Source organism: Mustela erminea, chromosome 19 (genome assembly GCF_009829155.1).
Source record: "Mustela erminea isolate mMusErm1 chromosome 19, mMusErm1.Pri, whole genome shotgun sequence".
Lineage (NCBI taxonomy): Eukaryota > Metazoa > Chordata > Mammalia > Carnivora > Mustelidae > Mustela > Mustela erminea.
Genome location: NC_045632.1, coordinates 29301715 through 29312650, shown reverse-complemented (window position 1 = coordinate 29312650; position 10936 = coordinate 29301715). Strand labels below are relative to the sequence as shown.

The 10936-nt window shown below is 43.8% G+C and overlaps 1 long non-coding RNA gene across 2 annotated transcripts; it reads left to right on the top strand.

The window, feature by feature from the left end:
- The first annotated feature begins 245 nt into the window (after positions 1 to 245).
- LOC116580207 lies at positions 246 to 10665 on the top strand. 2 transcript variants are annotated; one of them, XR_004281550.1, is made up of 4 exons: positions 246 to 341; positions 650 to 933; positions 6706 to 6882; positions 10567 to 10665. It is a non-coding gene; the product is annotated as an uncharacterized LOC116580207 (long non-coding RNA). The 2 variants fall into 2 exon arrangements; XR_004281551.1 differs by lacking the exon at positions 10567 to 10665 and adding an exon at positions 7407 to 7444.
- The last annotated feature ends 271 nt before the right edge of the window (positions 10666 to 10936 follow it).

Here is a 10936-nt window from a genome sequence, read left to right as displayed (position 1 = left end):
CTCTCACTGTCTCTCTCTCAAATAAATAAATAAAATCTTAAAAAAAAAAAAAAGTGGAGAGAAAGAAGTGTGCATCAAAGATAATGGCACAACCAAGAATAGCTAAAACGTACTGAGATCTAAGGGGGTTAGACACTGTCAAGGTCACCCACACCTTGTGAATGACATCACTCAATCCGCAGGACCAAATCCAGGAAGAAAATTCTAGAGCTATGAAAACTGCAGCTTAGGAAGGCTGAGGATCTGCCAAGGTCCCACAGGAAGCAGGTGCAGAAAATGTATTGAGTTCGGGTCTTTCTGCCGCTGGAATCTGTGTTCTCAACCTCCAGGGCATTCTGCTGGTAAAAGTTTCTGAACTCAAGAGGCTTTATGACGGCTGCTTAGAAGGATCGGGGGTGGGAAATGAGGGTGGTGAGGGAACCGTGGACCCTCGCCGCTGGGAGGACATTAGAAGCTGGTGGAGGGCTGATGGGTTCCAGGAGAGCCCCCTTAGCCCTCCTTCCGGGCCACACTTTCACAACCTGGATCATTTTCTAGAATAGTTTCATTTTACAAATGAACACAGGCTCCCCTGGAAGCAGCCCGACAGTTGGCAGAGATTAAATAATTAGCATTTCAAAGTGTTCATTTTCCTTTCCCTGTTTGCCAGGGTGAGAACGACTGCAGGACAAAAATGAGCTCCTCTTGCTGCGCGTTTCAGCCCGGGAGAGGTCTTCCCCGAGAAACCGCCGGCAGCCCATCCCTGCAGCTGGCTCCGCTCTTCCAAAGGCTGGTCCCATCCTGGCCAGGCCAGCCCACTGCCCAGTTGGTGAGGGATGGTTTATCAGCACCATGACTCAGCCCTTCCCAACATGCCCAGGTCAGTGCTGGGACGGTCCTTACAGGAATGAATGAGAGCACTGCGCTGGCAATTTCGGCATTTGCAGATTACATGTAAGTTTTTAAAAATCGCTTTTCTGGGGTTCAAGAATAGAATCAACACATGCATACAATAAAAGAAGGAGAAGCCTAGAGAGCTGTGCTCTTGGGTCCGGCAGCCACGGACCACCTGTGGCTGACGGACACTTGCAACGTGGCAGGCGCCTACTGTGATAAGCTCCAAGCGCAACAGACACACTGGATGTCAAAGACTGTGTATGAAAAAACAAGTTCAAATGTCTCATTGCTATTTTCTGTATTGATCACATGTTGAAATGATAGTCTTTGGATGGATTCGCTTAAATGCAGCCTATTATTGTTTTTATTATTATTTAAAGATTTTATTTATTTGAGAGAGAGCGCACACGTGGCAGAGCAGGGCAGAGGGAGAGGGAGGAGCAGACTCCCCAGTGAACAGGGAGCCCGATGCGGGACTCGATCCCGGGACGCTGGGATCACGACCTGAGCAGAAGGCAGACGTTTAACCAACTGAGCCCCCCAGGAGTCTCTGAAGCCTGTTATTATTACTCATCCCACCCCTGTATATCTTTTTGCTTACATGAATGTGGTTTCCCTCAAGGCTTTCCTGTTTGTCTCAATCTTGCTCTCTAATTCATCATCGTATGTTCCTCTCTCCTTGGCACTTGCCACCATCTGAAACTCTCTTATTTATGTATTTGTTGGCACCTAGGTTTCTGCTTTTCTACTGAAATGTAAGCTTCCTGAGGACAGGGGCTCTGCCTATCTAATCTGCTGCTTTATTTCTGGTCCCCAGGGCTGGGTACAAGATATTTCTAGATTGGGTGAAGGAGAGAACGGAGCCCAGGGAGGCATCCGCCGTTCTAAACCCCCAGGTGGAACTAACCGCTTTCTTGCTGGCACCCGAGGCCTCCCTCTACAGACTCTTCACAGACCCTATAACATTTTAAGGCACTTATATGCTTACCTGTCCATCTCCTTCTGCCGGGAGATGCCAGACTCCTCGATTACAGGCAACTTGTTGTAGTTACCTTTTTATTCCCAAGCCACACACATCGGAGGGGAGTGAACAAACTGACCATTGAGACTTTTATTTTCCATAGCATAGAAATCTATGCTGAGCTAACTTTTTCGAGCAAGGGGCATCCTGGCCTTGGGTAAATCATGGCCTCTCCCCTCTGTCGGATTGTTTTAACGGCACTCCTTTTCATGCCAAGGACACATCTGCATTTCACCAGCGTGATGGTTTTGGCGGACCAGCTGGATGGCAAAGTAACAAGACAGTACAAATTATGGTTCGGGTAGTACCTGATACTTTGCTAAGTCCTTTTATGCACACTGTTATTTCACGTGACCTTCAAGAGATATGAGGATCCCATTTGACAAAAGATGACACGAGTTCAGATAGGTTGCCTGCAGTGGCTCGTCCATAAGTGGCAGAGCTAGAATTGAAGTCCAGAGCGTTAGATTCCTGCCTTTAGGGCTTTTTCTGGGCTCTTCTGACTGGAATCCAACAAACCACTCTTCAATGTAAGAAAGCAAAGTGTCTTCCATGGATTACAAGTCTGTCCACAATCCTTCAAGGACGCCCTTGGTTATAGGAAAAAATCCAGACAGCTTATCCCAACATGGAAAGCTTTCTGCAATCATACCTTTCCCATTTTCTGTTTCAATAGTGACCCCTTCTTAAACATACACCCACACACGCCCGTATTTATGAAGCCCCAGGTCTCAGCTTTCCTTGGGCGTGCCTTGCCCTTTCCCACCAACTGTCATTCCCACCCCATTCACACTCAGGGTAATTCACACTCTTTCCGTTTAACTCATTTCCTGCCTTAGTCCTTCCCTAGCGCGTCCTTGCCATCCTGTCATCTTCTTTTTGCCAATGTCTGGAGATTTTCCCCCCATGGTTACTCAGCTTAACCCCAGTGTCCTCCATTAGTCCTTGCACTGTCCATTTCTAGATCACCTGTGTCTCGTTCATAGAACTTTCACTCATCCATAGCGAGCATCCGTGGTGTTATATCCCAGTGGCCGTGTATTTAGTCACATCCCTAAGGGGTGCTACAGTTTCCTGCAAGACTCCAGTCCCTGCCATGGCTGTAAAATTCAGGGACCAGTATTTCTCTTAAGTGTGTCCAGTCAAGATGTTTGAGTAGGAGAAGAGTCTCTGTCATGGCTTCTCTCAGGAAACATGATCGTGATAGCCTGAAGACAGTGAATGAGAAAGAAATCACATAAACGTAGACATACGTATGAAGGATGGAGATTCTGGGTTGGCTTGTTTCAAACCTCTGCCGAGCTGCCCTTCCCTAGACATGGGCTCTGCTAGTGTAACATACAAGTCTCAGAGCTTTGACCGGCTGCTGGCTTGCTTCCCCCATTAAATACTTGTTTTCCCTGGTCTGATCAGCGATGGTGGATCACGTGGTATGTATCTTAGTACATGTCTGTTTTCTAGGAATGGTATGTGTCATGGGTCTTAGCCTTCAAGGCTGAGGACTCTCTGTACTGTCGAGTAGACGGAAGGGCATTTCTTCTTAGAGAATGTACTTTGAAAATAACATCTCATAGCTCTGCGGAGGCAAGGTGAGCTGATGGTCTCTACCACAAGCCAGGCGGAGAGCTGTAAGAATTCAAAAGCAAAGGCAAAAGCATTTAGGAGCCCCCTGGCTCACAGAATAGGGTCTGTGCCCCCACAGCAGTGAGCAAGGCAGATCTTCCAGTTGAAATGTGGCACAAAGGACTCCAAGCATCAACTGGGGAGCCAGGCTGGATGAGACATCTTCTCGAAGATTGACTTATCAGTGGGTCCTCATTCTGGCACATCTCCTGCAGGGTGACTCTGCTGAAAAGGCACCGTACGTGGTCTTCCTACGTGCTTTGTGCATTCAACAGTCTTACTTCCGGATGGTGTCAATAGTCTTACTTCTGGCCAGGGAAGAGGTTATGTTTCTGCCGGGTCTATCCTCTGAACTAGCCATCTTTGTGGGTAGTAAGAAATAGATAACAGGGTAATTGGAGCAAACACAGGACGCAAGTCTGTGTCTGTGGCACTCGGAATAGAGCAGCTACAAAGAAAACCAAAGAAACTAACTCTTGGATGAAATACATAAGGAAGTGGGAAACATCAGAGCCTCATCTCCTAGCTTCTTAGCCATTTGTTGGGAATTTTTAAAGACCACCCTGCAGGCACGTTGTTTCACGGTGCATAGTACATGGACAGGACACAGAGATGTGGGCCCTGACCTCGAGGATTTTGGGATGGTGTCAAACTGCTTGTTTGTGGTCCTCAACACAACCCATCCAAATGCGAACTCATCACCTCCCCACTTCTTCAAACGGCTTCTCTGCCACCTCTCCCCTGAAGGCTCACCATCCTCTCACTCCCGCAGGCCAAGACTCTTGAGGCCATTTTTAATTTCTTCCGTTGATTCTACCTACCTTCTACAGGTCTCTCACATCTATTTCTTTCTGTTCAGGTCTAAGCTTCCATTAGCTCTTGCATCCTGTACTGTCCTCTTGACTTGTTTCTTTTCAGATATTTTGAGTCTTGCCCATCCAGGTTCTAAGCTACTACCAGAATGATCCTCAGCTACATTAAGGTATAAATGACATATGATCAATTACACATGTTCAGAGTACACAACCAGGTAAGTTACGATATGAGTTTACACTCCTGAAACCATGAATCAATATAATCAACAAAATGTCTTTTGATCCAGATGCCTGGGTGGCTCAATCGAGTTAGCATCTGACTCTTGGGTTTTAGCTCAGGTCATGATCTCAGAGTTGTGGGATCAAGCCCCTTGTTGGGCACCATATGAAGTCTGCATGAGTTTCTTTCTCTCCCTCTCCTTCTGTCCCTCCCCTACTTGTGTTCTCTCTCTAAATAAATAAAGTCTTAAAAAAAAATCTCTTCTGGGTTGCCTGGGTGGCTCAGTGAGTCAAGCATCCAACTCTTGGTTTCATCTCAGGTCATGATTGGGATTGAGCCCTACGTCAGGCTCTGCACCCAGCACAGAGTCTGCTTGTCTCTCTCCCTCTGCTCCTCCCCCAACCTCTCTAAAATAAATAAAGTCTTCAAAAAAGGGTTTCTTCTGATCCCTTGTAATCACATCCTCTTAGCCCTTGCCACTGCCCTGGGTCCCAAGCAGCCACATTTCTGCATTCTGCCACCATAAATAAATTTGCATTTCTTAGAACTTTATACAAATGGAATATGTACCCTTCTGAGTCTGGCTTCTATCACCCAGCATAGGTATTTCAAAATGCACCCATGTTCTCATGTATAGCAATGGTTTTCCTGTTGTTGTTTTTTAATGACCAAGCAATGCTCCTTTGTATAGATCTCCAACAAATGATTCATTAGTTCACCTATTGATAACATTTGAGTTGTTTCCAGATTTTTGCCTATCATAAATAAAGCCACTATGCAGATTTATGAGAAAGAGTTTGTATGACAGATATATCCAATATCCTGAAGCTTCCTGGATCATATGATGGGGGTACATTTCATTTTTTAAGAATACAAATGGTTTTCCAAAGTAGTTGTACTATTTCACATACCCAGTCACATCACAGGAAAGTTTTAGTTGTTCAATATTTTTTTTTAAAGATTTTATTTTTAAGTCATCTCTCTACCTAACACAATGCTTGAACTCAAAACCCTGAGATCAAGAGTTGCATGGTCCACTGACTGAGCCTGCCAGATGCCCCTTGTTCAACATTCTTACCAACACTTGGAGTCATTAATTTTTAAAGTTTTCGCCATTCTAGTGGTATAATATCACACCTATTGTGTGTGTCTATCTATCTATCTAAAGCTCAAATATCTGCTCAAATCTTTTACCCCTTTTTTTCCCTTTGGTTGTTTATTTTTCTATTCTAGAGTTTTGAGAGTTATTTATAAATTCTAGATGCAGGCATTCTATCTTTTCAACTGTCCAGAAGAGTTTATGTAGAGCTAGCATTATGTTTTCCTTGAATGTTTGGTAGAATTCACCAGTGAGAAAATTATTTAACTTGTTTTCTCTGTGGGAAGAATTTTAACTAAAGACTTACATTTTTAAACAAATATGGGACTTTCAGCTTATTTATTCCTCACTGACTGAGCATTATAGTTCGTATGTTTCAAGAACTTTGTCCATTTCAGCTAAGTTGTCAAATATATTGACATCAAGGTTTCCGTGGTATTTTCTTGTTATTGTTTTATCATCTGTTGAATCAGTAGTGATGCCACTGCTCTTATTCTTGATATTGGTAATTTGTGCCTTGGCTCTCTTTTTCCTGGGTAGTTAGGCTAAATATTTATCAATTTTATTGATCTTTCCAAAGAACTAGATTTAATTTGATTTTCTTTTCCTGGTGTCTTAGGGTAAAAACCAAAGTCATTGATCTGAGACCATTTCTCTTTTTTAATATAGACATTGATTCCCATACATTTCCTTCCACAGTTAAAGACAAAAGAAAGGATAAGGCTGATGCAAAGAAAAATAGACCTGAGAATAAGAGAGAGGAGAAGAGAAAGAAAGCCAGCCCCTGGATTCAACCATACCTGAAGCCACATAATGCTAGATTTTTCAACTGCATGAATTATGTTTTTTAAAGCTCTTTAACACTGGATGTCTCTCATTTAAAATATGAAGAGTTGTACCTCAAACAGAAAACCTGAGGTCAAGCCACAAGGAAACAAGTTTCATTTGATGGCTGCATGAACCAAGCATTATGAGAGGCACTGATATTTGCATTTTCATATAATCTTCACAATTAGCCTGTACAATTGGTGTTATTGATTATATTTTATAGACGAGGAGACCCAGAACCAGAGAGTGAACCAAATTACCAATGCTTCATGCTGAGTGAGGGAGCTTGAACCCAGATCTGCTCAACTATAAACTTCATTCCTCTGTCCTCATTATCTTGCATTTACTCCCATCCCACCAGTCTTGAAAGAGTCAACAAAGTCAACACAGTGTCATGAATGTAAGTATAAACTTGGGAAATCAAGAATGCTTTTTGTATTCCAAGTTTTTATTGATGAGAGAATAGCTGTCCATCAGCTCCTAGTTCTCTAAACCCACCCTGCCCCAACCACCCTTGTTCTTGTCCATCGACAGGAGACAGTGCCTAGCTTGTCAGTCCCTTTTCTGTAGAGATGAGCAGATACTCAACACAGCCCATTCCCAATCTGTTGAATGGTGACAGAACGCTGACATCCCCTTGGCTCTGTGTTGTCGGGAAAGTGCAGGAGACAGACTCCATCCTCTGGTACATCTCAGTTCTGAGGGACAGGGAGACATATATACAGAAGTAATTAATCCTGCCCACATGCATGACAGAGTGAAGCTACTACAAACAGAAGGAGGTTGGGAAGACAACCCTTTGGGGGGATGGTGTAGGATGGGTATGATTCCTGGAAATTACCTTCCTTTGCCTTTCAAGATGTCTCGTTTATCTAAAGAAATGTCCTCCATCTTTTCCTCTATGTTCCATGTCCTATTTTCAAGACCCATCCCGGACTCATCTTTTGTAGAATGGAATGGAATGGAATGGGACAAAATAATTAAAAACACACTTTCTGGCATCTGAGATTTGGGTCCAAAGCTCAATTCCATTGGGACTAGTTGTGTGACTCTGGGCAAGCTGCCTAACCCCTCTGTGTCTCAGATGTCTTCTCTCTTAAATGGGAATAATAATATGTACCACACAGGGTTACTGACAAGATAAGGACAATAAGGTACGGAACACGTTTTGAACAGCGCCTAAGTGCAATCAACTCTCAATAGACATCAGGGAGTAATTACTGCTCCCCCTCCCTCACCCATGGCTCCTTTATGCTGAGGTTGCTCAGGACAGGTAGTCCATCTTGTTTACTGTTGTCTTTTGAGCAGTGTCCTTAGTGAGAGTCATTCTCAGGATCCTTCTCTCTCTTTTTAAAACCCTTTTGCCTTCTGCAGGACTCTATGTACATATGGATCCTCACATGCATCCTTAATGAATCATTCCCATTGTCAAGAATATTTTGATGGCCAATGTCATAATACATAATTCAAATTTTCTCAGTCAATAAAGGTTATTTACTGGCTTTGTAACAGGAAAGTCAATATCTGAGGCCGGTTTCACATGCCATTTGATCCACCAGCTCCATCTTAAGTCCCAAAACAGTTTTTTGTCTTTAGGTTTTCTGCTCTCCCTTCTGTGATGTCAATTTGACCTTAAGGGTTGTGTTAAGAAAAAAACAACAAAAACAATTATTCTGACCCTTGTTAGAACACTAAGGAAGACTATTGCAATTGGGATATTACAATATGGGATAGAGATTGAGCTCAACTCCAAACACAGCAAATAGTGGGGATATAACCAAGAAGTGGGGTGAGGAGGCTGTGGATAGAAATTACTAAGAAGAGGCACCAAAATGATAGTGTGGGCAGAGGGTCTTCCATAAACTCATCTAACGGGATCCTTCTAAGGGTAAGTCAAAGGGAATAAGGAACTTGGTCAGATATCAAGGATGATCACATATCACACAGGGTGGGAGGGATGACTCAGCAGGATTCTTGCCAAAACTGAGCTGGGCAGACCAAAGACCAGATGGGGGGACCTAGATGAAAAGAGGGCTCAGAGGAGCCTTTTAAACTTTGGTCAAAGAGACAATATTTGTTAGTAGCTCTTCAGCTGGTCTAAGTTGATTGCTTAGTAGCTCCTTGGTCCATGGGCTTCTTGTCTGAATCCAACAGAAAAATCAAAAGTGCCTTTGCTCTGAAGTCCAAGAAGAAATCTAAAGAACCACTCTGATTAGACCAGCCTGGTCCTGTGCTGACCTCTTGGACCAAGAAGTTGGCAAGTTGGTGGTTGGTTAAGCGTAAGTCACATAGTCCAGTTCTGGATATCATTCGAACCCCAGAGATCCCAAACAAACTGGGGTTGGGCTCAGCCCTAAATTTGCAGGCCCCCAGGGCAAGAGTGTAAACGGAGCCCCACAAACCATATACATAAATATTAAAGTATTATAAATCGAGCTAACTGAATATAGTAATATAACACAATACAATATAATATAATATAATCAATTTATAAATTTAGCTAACTGCTAAATAAAACGTTTGCTCCTCCCAGGAGTCTCCAGCTTAAATAAAGAAGTCCTGAATTTTTATTTGCTAGATCGGGCAACCCCACATCTACCTTGACAAATGTCAAACAGCCCAGCCTTTTGGAGGGAACAAGGCTGGAGAGGTGGGAAAGCGTTTCTCTGGGGCCTGAATGGGTTAGTCACCAAAGCAGATGTTAGGGTTGCAAGTCAGGATCTGCCAGGGGTAAGCACCCAATCCCCATGACAGAGGCAACCATGTGTTCCTTAGTAAGGGTATCCTGCGCCTCTGTTTGTGATATGCGGAACTCTAAGGCCCAGGGCTCTGGGGAGGAGCCCTTTGTGCCTGGGTCTTAGGACATCCCCGGTCCTTTTCTTTCTGGACATACATACGGCTAGACCCCATTTCCCAGTTCTTTGGGCCCTATTACTGAATTATGGTCCATGAATGTAAGCTATTTAGAGACCTGGCCCATAAAAGCTTCCCGTGCGATCTTTTGTACTCCCTTCTCCCACTCACTGGTCCAACAGAGGGCATTCTAAAGCCCAAGAGAAAGAGGGGATCACGAAAGGACCAAGCTCAGTCCCTGAACGACTCCAGAGCAGAGCCTCTCTCCAACTTCCACCTCTAATCGGATTTTACCTGCGCGAGGAATGTACTGTATTCTGTTAAGCCTCCTGGATGTTGCTTTTTCGCTGACACAGCAAACAGGACAGACTGGACTTGCTCAAGGGCTGATGGGAAGGAGGACAGAGAACTTTGCCGGTGTAGCAGCCGACCAACACCTACCACACTCACCTCCACACATCTCCAAGGCAAACAGCTCCAGCAGCCGTGTGGCACTGCGACCCCACTTCCGGGCTGTGTCATCACAGATTCTGATGCCTTACAAAATACAGATCAATTCCACTTAGAACCTGTGTGGCTGCTGTAATGTGCCTAACACAGCACTTTGGCCACATGACTTGGGGCAGTGTCATGCAGAGACTTCGGGACCTGGGATTGATTTTCTTATGCCTGAATGTCATATTCTTATCGATATGATTTTAAGCTCTAAACTGAAAAACCAATAGTGTAATAAGTAGTTATAAAAATGTCAGTATTGGCGCACAGTTAAGAGCTGACGGGTAACACAGCCTGTTGCTCAAGACTCTATCGGGTCAGCAGCTCTTTTCTGGGCAAACATAGAGAAGCCTTCATCCATTTCCCCAGTCCCGACCACTGGGTGTGAAATATTTGTGGGAAGAGGAGCGTAAGGAAGTGAGGGTTTCCTCAAAAGTTGCTTAAGACGGTGTTTATAAATGGATAAAGTAAACTCCTAGTGGGTGGGGATGTGGGCTTGAGGGGGCTGTCTTTGGTCAGAGGACACTGTCAACAGACAACAAGATGCTGAACAGTGAAAAAAATAATCTTGGGAAATGTGTAATAATTTGGAGAGAAATGTGTAGGGTCAAGTGTTTCAAGTAAAAGTATCAAAAGTGTTGTGTATCGAAGTATCAGAAGTGTAGAATACATTTATAAATCCATTCTGTGTTCATTGGCCCTACATGTAGGCATTTTAATTTTCTATCTTCTTTAGATGCAATGAAATCCTTTTCGTGTGGATGTGCTCACTACTGTCCACTGACACATCATGGAGATTGAACTTTGTACAGCATCAGGTCCTAAAGTCAGGTCCTACCAGGTGAGCCTAAAGTCAACAGGAGGCAGGGTTGCCGTTTCTGTTTTACATCATGTCTGATCTTGATGTGTCTCTAGAACATTCTGGCAGCAAAGAGTTAAACAAGAAACTGTAAAAAATGATAGAAACAATATGAGATCTAACATATCGACAGTTGCCAAAACTAGCAAATAATCAAAATCTGACCACAAAACCTCTCCAGATACACCATGGCACCAATGACAGCTTAAGAACAAAGCTGCCCAATATATTTTTTAAATCTCTCTTG